General features: G+C 43.8%; 1 long non-coding RNA gene and 1 pseudogene across 1 annotated transcript; both read left to right on the top strand.

The window, feature by feature from the left end:
- Positions 1-3,282: 3,282 nt before the first annotated feature.
- LOC143435519 (uncharacterized) lies at positions 3,283-6,097 on the top strand. Its single transcript, XR_013105898.1, has 2 exons — positions 3,283-3,368; positions 3,485-6,097. It is a non-coding gene; the product is annotated as an uncharacterized LOC143435519 (long non-coding RNA).
- Positions 6,098-8,614: 2,517 nt separating this feature from the next.
- On the top strand, positions 8,615-9,005 carry LOC143438986 (large ribosomal subunit protein uL29 pseudogene; annotated as a pseudogene).
- Positions 9,006-9,139: the final 134 nt, after the last annotated feature.

Raw genomic sequence — 9,139 nt, 5'->3', positions numbered from 1 at the left:
TTTTGTTTGTTTGTTTTTTGAGACATGGTTTCTCTGTATAGCCTTGGCTGTCCTGGAACTCACTCTGTAGACCAGGCTGGCCTCGAACTCAGAAATCCACCTGCCTCTGCCTCCCAAGTGCTGGGATTAAAGGCATGAGCCACCACCGCCCAGCTAAGGTCATGGTAGCTATGGTCAGTCAGAGGAGTTAGAGGCCAGGCTGGAAACCTGGAAACCCAGTGTAAGGGGGAAAAATAGAGACAGACAGTACTCCTGCTGGGTCTAATGGTACATGTCTTTAATGTTTGGACCCTAGAGGCTGAAGCAGGGGAGGATTATGAATCTCATGAGTCCCTATCTCAAAAACAAGAAACAGGAGAGAAGAAGCAGGGCAATGGGGAGGAAGAGCAGCAGAAGAGATGGAGGAGGAGAGCCTCTGAGGAACAAAGGAGTCCTTGCTAAAGTATCAAGGTTGGCAGGGTGGTGGAGGAGGCATCTAAGCTGGCTCTGGACTCTGAAACATGGCAGTTCTGTGAGTATTTCATGGGCAGAACAGTCCAAGTGGAGGAGATGATAAATGGATAAATGTACTGAAATAAGAAAAAGCCTGGTTTGGAGAATACAATAGCTAGAATCTTTGGTTACAAAGATCACATTACTTAAAATGACTGATTTATTCCAAGGCTATGTGGGTAAAGAAAAGAAATGTCAGTCATCTTGATTAAGGCTTTGAAGGGTATTAAATCCAGTCTGGGTCCTGAGAGGTTATACTACATCCCAGGCAACTTGGAAAATTAGGCATGTTGCTTGGATGTTTTTCTGGGCCCTGTCTATATCTAATGGTCCTACTTAATTTCCTTCTATACTTCTGAATTCCAAAGACACTTGCTTGCCTCTGGCTTCTGCTGTGTCATATCTTCTAGTCAGAGCCTTTTCTCTGTGTACCTTCCAGCTTCTGACTTTGTTATTAAGCACTTATTATCTGGGTCTCAAATTCAATCTTTGAAAGAGAAAATTTGATTCTTCTAGTTAATTATTATCATTCCTATCAAACAGCTCTCTGGGACAGACTATGAATAGGCTTGATTAGGTCAACTGGATGAGTCAAAGGCAACAGAGTTCTGTAGTGTTCTGTATCTGTGGAACTGAGATGTAGCTTAGTTGGCTGAGTGCTTGCCTAGCAGGTACAAAGCCTTGGACTCCCTTACCAGCATCAGAGAAAACTATGCATGGTGGTGAATGCCTGAGCTGAACTTTGGGCCTCAGGAAAGCTAGGAGACAGCCCTACCCTGGAGCTATATTCCTATCTGAAGGATGATTTCTTGAGGGTCTTTTCCCTCCCTCAGGAATGTTAGGAGTTCTCCCCTAGAGCTATATTCCTATCTGAAGGATGATTTCTTGAGGGTCATTTCCCTCTCTCAGGAATGTTAGGAGTTCTACCCTAGAGCTATATTCCTATCTAAGGAAAGATTTCTCTATGGTATTTCCTTCCAAGTATAGTCTCACAGCCCAGGACAGGTACAAGTTTCTACATACAAATTTGTTCAAAGGATCTAGTAGCCAGGCATGGTGGCAACACACACCTTTAAGCCCAGCACTTGGGAGGCAGAGGCAGGTGATCTCTGAGCTCAAGGCCAACCTGGTCCACAGAGCAAGTTTCCAAGACAGCCAGAGCTACACAGGGAAACTCTGCCTTGAAAAACAAACAAACAAACAAACAAACAAACAAATCAAACAAAACAAAAATCTTGTGCCATATCTATTTTCAGCATTATCCATTTTCTCTTTATGAAATCACTGATCTGATTAAGAAGGACTTGGAGTTATCTTCACAGGTAGGAAGAGTTTGCAAAGGAACATTTCTATCATTCCATCCAAGACAGCCATGCCAGGCTCTACTATCACTCCTCCCAGCAAGGTAGAAGGATCTAGAGTTCAAGGTTGGGCTGGAGGGATAGCTCAGTGGTCAAGAGTAGTTTTTCTCTAAAAACAAAAACACAAACAAAACAAACAAACCAGAGCTAGGTTCCCAGCACTCAAATACTGGCTCACAATCAACTGTAATTCCCATTCCAAGGGTTCTGTGCCCTTTTCTGACCTCCAAGGACTCCTGTACATATGTGGTACATATACTTACACATAGGCATACACACATAAGACAAAATAAGTATATTTTTAAAGAGTTCAAGGTGATCCCCGGGTCCATAGCAAATTCAAGGCCAGTCTGGGCCACTTAAGTAAGATCTTGCCTCATCAAACCAAACCAAACCAAGACAAAACCCAAACTGACAAGCAAATAAACAAAAAAATGATTCACTGCACAGCCATATTCTCGAAATAGCAAAAAGACAGTAATTTTGTTTTTTTTTTTGTTTTTGTTTTTTCGAGACAGGGTTTCTCTGTGTAGCCCTGGCTGTCCTGGAACTCACTCTGTAGACCAGGACGGCCTGGAACTCAGAAATCCACCTGCCTCTGCCTCCAGTAATATTTGTTTATAAGTAAAACATTCTAAAGCACTAACTACATCATTCTAAGTTCTTACAAATATAATCTCATTTAGCTCTCACAAGAACTAATGTAGTGTTATTTTCCCCATTTATTTTTCAAATGGAAAAACTGAGATAACTAAGACACCTGTTCAAAGACACATAGCTAACTTGGTGTGAGGGCTCATTCCTTTGATACCAGCACTCAAGAGAAAGAGTTTCTGGACAGCCTGATCTATACAGTCAGTCCCCTCATAGCCAGAGACCCAGTCACAACCCCCACTTAAAAAAAAAAAAAAGAAAGAAAGAAAGAAAAAAAGGAAAAAAGAAAGGGAAGGATGTTCACATTTAATCCTATTTGAATTTCATCTTGGAGATCAAGTTTCTATTTTTCTTGCAATTCTTAAAATTAACCTTTTATAATTTTTAATTTAATTTTTTTAGTTAGTATCTCAATAATGTAACTCACACTGGTTCTGATTCTCCTGCTTCTTACCTCCTGAGTGATGGTGAGACTCTACATCTTGATTCTTTTGTTTTTGATTTTGTTTTTTGAGACAAGGTCTCAATCTGTAGCCCAGAATGAGTAGCTTCAACCTTGTGGCAGGTCTCCTGGCTAGGCCTTCCAGATGCTGAGATTACAGTAAAATTTAAAATTAAATAAACAAACTTGTTGTGTATGTGCCTTGATATTGTTCATTGCATTTTGGAATAGATTTAAGTGAATCACTAGTTGGCCCTAGGCAAGTTTCTTTCGTTTTTGTTTTTTAATCAGGGGGTAGTTCCCACATCACAAATTATGTAACCGAGTTTCCCCGAATTCGGGGTCAGTACACACGGAGTGCAATGGAAAACCTGACTCTGGGGAAATCACTTTCTTGATCATGGTATTTCCCTATCCAGGTAAGTGTAAGTGTCTTTGATCTTCATCTAACCAGTCTTGGAAGTTTGCAGATTTTGACAGTCTCTCCTAGCTCAAGCTGGCCTTAAACTACTGATGCTCCTCCTCCACTTTCCAGGTGCTAGGATTTCAACCTGGCCCAGTAGCCCAACCATACTGCGTGTCCTTTACCAACAAGACAGCTTCCACTGAACCAGTATACAGTGTTTGCAGTTTGGACCACTTCGTGACTTTGGATTCTGGTCTCAGCTCCTGAGGTGAAGCAGAGCGACAACGGAGGCCCAGAGCGGGTGGGTCTCCAGGCGCTTCGCAGCGCTGACTCAGCCCTTCCGGTCAGCCAGCCACGTCATCCTGAGTAGTCCCAGTCGGGAGGTGCAGATGCCAGAGTCACCACCGTGGTTGGCCCCTGACTCAGCCACTTCCGGAGCATCTGAGCGTCCTAACGTGGCCGCTTCTGGGACCAGGCAGCCTCCTACACCCTGCGCCCCACGTGCTCTTCTCTCTGGCTGGAATGTCATCACAGGGTGGCAAAGCTCTTCCCGGTAGTGTTTAGAAACCGAGCACAAATCCTTGCTTCACTCTGTGTAGCAGTTTATGCTTTAGCTGCCTTAACTAGCTAGGCTAAGCCACCTGTCCTTAATAAGCCAATTAAAAGAGTAAGTTCCTATTGAAAAGCAGAAAGCGATTCATTTCATGTGTGGCCACACTAAGAGAGACAGTTAAGAATGAGGGACCCCTCTCGAACTGCTTCCCAAGTCCATCTTCCTGCATAGGATTTAGGTCGACGTAGAGGGCTAACTTTAACATAGCTTGCCAATCTCTTTCCGGTATTCAATATTCCCCTTCAGCCATTTTCTTCTAGCATGGAATTCAATGAGGCAGGGAAGGGAGAATTCCAATTTCTCTGGGTCCATTGTTTGTTTGTTTAATCTTGTTGCTTTTGTTTTTTTCAAGTTAGGGTCTCTTTGTAGTCCTGGCTGTCCTGGAACTGACTCTGTAGACCAGGCTCTGCCTCTGCCTCCCAAAAGCTAGGATTTTTATTTTTTATTTTTTTTATTTTTTGGTTTTTGAGACAGGGTTTCTCTGTATAGTCCTGGCTGTCCTGGAACTCACTCTGTAGACCAGGCTGGCCTCGAACTCAGAAATCCGCCTGTCTCTGCCTCCCAAGTGCTAAAATTAAAGGCATATGCCATCACCACTAAGCAAGGAGTCCATTGTTTTAATAGTCTGATAGTCAAAGGGAGGGACTCAAGTGTCCTTTAAAATGCCCTCTTTGTTAGGATTATTAACTAGAGCCATTTAACCCGGCTGAATTTCATCTAATACATGGATGCAATAGGAGTGACTCTATACCTATCTTGATGTTCCAGGCATAGCACATAGGAATTTGATGGACTGCTTTTCAAATGACATTATTTTTTCATTATACTTATGTGTTTCATACACATCCAACTGTGTATGTTGGACACGAGTGCTATGGTCAGAGTACATCTTGGAGATGTTGGTTTTCTTCCACCAAGTGGGTCCTATAAATCAAACGCTAGCTATCTGGTTTTTTATCTGTTTTTTATCTGTTTTTTGTAGTCCTGGAGCTCACTCTGCAGACCAGGCTATGCCTCTGCTTCCAAGAGCTGGGATTAAAGGCGTGTGCCACCACTGCTGGGTTCGCTGTGGAAGCTGAGAAAACTCACTTTAGAGAGGGAAGCTTAAAAATGAAGGCTTTATTTTCTGAGCACTCAGGGAGGCAGCCAGTTTAGGATCTGAGCCTTGTCCATGAAGGGATACTGTACATTTTTATAGAATGGGAACACAGATCGAGTGGTAGGAGCTGGGGGCAACTGCATTGTATTTTGACATTATGGGTTAAACAAGGGAGTAACCATTGGAGACTGGGCTGTATCTAGGGCACCCAGCTTCAAGGTCCTGAATTCATTCTCCTGCACTTTAGATCCGGAGCTCTTGTGATAAGGGAACAAAGGGGCAGGTCTGCTGCATGTGAACTTGTTTAACCCGGCCATCAAGATGGAGAAGTTGTCCTTGAGATAGCTTGCCTCAGACAACTGTTTACAACACAACCTGTTCAGCTATAGGGAAGTCCTCAGTTCCCCTAGGGCTTAGGATCTTGAACTTATTTTCTCTCTATGATTAGCTGGAACCCGAAAACGAAATGGTAGTACTTAGAGTAAGTTTCTTTTGCTTGTTCCCAACAACCACCATTTTCTTTCCTGGCTGAACCATCTCTCTAGCCTTTCAAGTGACTTTTAGACTTACTTCTTACTCTTGTGGCCATAACAACCTTCTCAGCCTCAGTCCTAAACATCTCACTACAGAGTCATCTCAATGACTTCTTAAGTGGTTTTGCCACTTTCCTACATTCATTTTTTGTGGCCACTGTTTTGTGGCTTGTGTTTTCAAGCCATTTCTCTGTATAGGAAAAAATGAATATTCTTTTGTTTTGAATAGAAAGCTATTTTCTGTACTCTCCCCCCCCCCCCCCACGAGCAGGACTGAGAGACCTTGGTTGCCACAGCAAGGTCAAGTGACGGGATCTAGGTGGAGTTACCCACCTTGGCTGCCCGGAACACAGCAGAACTGCCCCTGGGCTTGCCTTGAGACATCTCCAGCCATGACCTGGAATGGACTATGGATTACCCCACCCATCTGAAACCAGGAGGGGTTGTGGGTTGGGTCTTCCCCTTTAAATTGAGAGCTGAACATTAAAGCTTGGGGCCTTGATCAGAGAACTTTGTCTTGGCCTCATCTCTTCTCGCCCTCCTTCCCCTTTTCATTCCCAGCCCCCCTTTCAGGTGAATCCAGTTGACTTGTGGCCTTGGGCGGCTACAATTTTCCTGCTTTATTACAGTATGTTTTACTTATTCCCAAACCCTTCCTTGCCATCATGGTACACAGACTGCTCCTCTCTGGGAGCTCTAGTGTGTGTGGGGAGGCATAAAATTACATAATTATAGTGCTGTGTGATAGCTGCTCTGATTGAATATGAGCAGGAGAGGGAGCAAGTAATTGTAAGTTCTATCAGACAGATCTGGAATGTCTGTTAGAGTGCTAGTTGGCTGCTTCTCAATGGTACTTCTGTTGGAATGTTGGACTCTAAACCAGGGGATGTGCTCCTGCAGAATCACACACAGACAGAGGATTCGCTGCAACAACATGAGGTTTAATAATACCAGTGCACTGGGCTCTCTCATGTGTAGGCAAGAGAACCCCAAACAAAGGCTGGGAGCAGTTTTTATATAGAGTCCACGAGGGCAACCACAAAGGCTGACCTTCCCAGGTCCAGTCTCTAGGTGACTCAGATTAGCACATTATTTTTATGACAGTGTCTTCTATTTGCCCAGGTTTACCACCTTAATGGCCCAGCTTCCAGACCACCTCCCATCCTGGAATGTGTCTAAGTGCTCTGGGCCTTCTCTACCTTCAGGTGGGTTCCATTCTCTGTGGTCTGAGGAATGTTAATCAGTCTCTCCCTTTCTCCTCTGAATGTTAATCCACCAAGTGTCCTCTAAGGTATGTGCTCCTCCCAGAATGCAGCGCCCAGGGACAGTGAATTCTAAGTTTAAACCTGAATTTTCTACAGAGTGCCTTACAACCACATGATTCCTCTCTTGGCCCATGGAGGCTTCTGTACCACTCTTCTAACCAGAAGCCTTTCTAACTACCTCCTTATCCACAATTCTGTCTGTCTTTTGCCTGCTTGAATTTCCCACACTTCCTCTGTGACACCTTTCCAGCTTTAAGATGGATCTTTTAATTTAATTTTTTTTTTTGCTTTCTTTGTTTTTGTTTTTTGAGACAGGATTTCTCTTTATAGCCCTGGCTGTCCTGGAACTCCCTCTGTAGACAAGGCTGGCCTCCAACTCAGAAATCCACCTGCCTCTGCCTCCCAAGTGCTGGGATTAAAGACAGGCGTGAGCCACCACTGCCCGGCTTAAAATAATTTTTGTTATTGTTTGTGGAGGCTAGAAGTATATGCCACAGCATTTGAGTGGAGGTCAAAAGACAGCCTGCATGATTCATTCTTTCCTTCTACCATGTGGGTCCTGGGATTTGACTTAGGGCTTTCAGGCTTTATTCAGTGCTTTTACTGACTGAGCCATCTCACTGGCCTTGGGGAGATTTTAGAGACATTAGCTTTATCAGAATCTCTTGGTTACTAGAGACCCTAGAGGCTCTCTGAGGATCATTCTATCCTTGGTATTCCAAAATTCATGAACTATCTAGTCCTATCCTTTTGATATTTCTGATATTCCTCCCTAGTTCTCACTTACATAACTCATGTAACCAAAGGTGATCTATTACTCATGCTTCTACCTCCTGAGTGCTAGAATTGCAAGCCTGCACTGGCATCTCCCATTTGTGCAAATCCAGGGAAAGATCCATGTTAACACCTGAGGCACATCCCCAAATTTACCATTTACAAAAGGGTTTATTTGCTGGGCAGTGGTGGCGCACGCCTTTAATCCCAGCACTTGGGAGGCAGAGGCAGGTGGATTTCTGAGTTGGAGGCCAGCCTGGTCTACAGAGTGACTTCTAGGACAGCCAGGGCTACACAGAGAAACCCTGTCTCAAAAAGCCAAAAACAAACAAACAAACAAACAGGTTTACTCCTTTTGTTACAATCAGCCATAGAGCCTAAGTGGTACTGAAGATACATTGGGAACTTTTGGATCCAAACTCAACCTTCCCAAGCATTCCCTAAGTCCTGCAGAGGACAGTATGTACCAAAGTAGAAAGAACTTAATCACCTGGGTCCAGGTCCCCTTCTGGTTGGACCTGAGTTTGGTTCCCAGTACCAACAACTGCCTATAAAATAGCTCCCAGGGTCCAATATTCTTTCTGGCCTCCTGCACACACATGGTATGTGCTACCACCGTCCAGCCAGAAAATTACTTTTTTCTTTGTTTTGTTTTGTTTGAGACAGGCTTTCTCTGTGTAACAGAGCTCTGGCTGTCCAAGACTTGCTTTATAGACTAGACTGGCCTCAAACTCTCAGAGATCTCCCTAGTCTGCCTCCCAAGTGCTGGCATTAAATGCATGTACCAATGATATGCCTGCCCTGAAAATGGCCTATCTTAATGAGATACAGAGTTCTGAAATAGTCATCAGGATATCATTGATAATTCTGGACAGTGGGTAGTGAAATAGTATAGAATTCAGAAGCATTCCAGTTATAAAGAATGGTAATTAAACTCTCTTGAACTAGGCAGCCTTAGCCATGAACAATGTAGCAATGGCCAAGATTAAGGCTCAGGACCTGCAAGGCAAGGAGGAGGAGCTGTTGAAACAACTGGATGATCTGAAGGTGGAACTGTCCCAGCTTTGTGTGGGCTGGGACAGTGGGCTGGGACAGTGTGACAGGCAGTGCCGAGTAGTACAAGCTCTCCAAGATATGAGTTGTACACAAATCTATCGCCCGTGTCCTCACTGTCATTAACCAGATTCAAAAAGAAAACCTTAGGAAATTCTACAAGGGAAAGAAGTACAAGCCCCTGGACCTGCGACCCAAGAAGACTAGAGCCATGTGTTGCTAGCTCACCAAGCACAAAGAGAAGCTGAAGACCAAGAAACAGCAGTAGAAAGAGTGGCTCTACCCACTGCACAAGTATGCAGTCAATGTCTGAGATGGCAATGGCAATAAAGTGCATGACTGACTGGCCAAAAAAAAAAAAAAAAAAAGAATAGAAATTAAAAAGAGTGTCCAGGTCTTACTTGTATAAGACCAGAAGACAAGAGAAGAATATTGGGATTAGATATA

This window comes from Arvicanthis niloticus, chromosome 1, assembly GCF_011762505.2.
Source record: "Arvicanthis niloticus isolate mArvNil1 chromosome 1, mArvNil1.pat.X, whole genome shotgun sequence".
NCBI classification, from domain to species: domain Eukaryota; kingdom Metazoa; phylum Chordata; class Mammalia; order Rodentia; family Muridae; genus Arvicanthis; species Arvicanthis niloticus.
The sequence above is the reverse complement of the archived record's forward strand: the minus strand, read 5'-3'. Positions and strand labels throughout refer to the sequence as shown.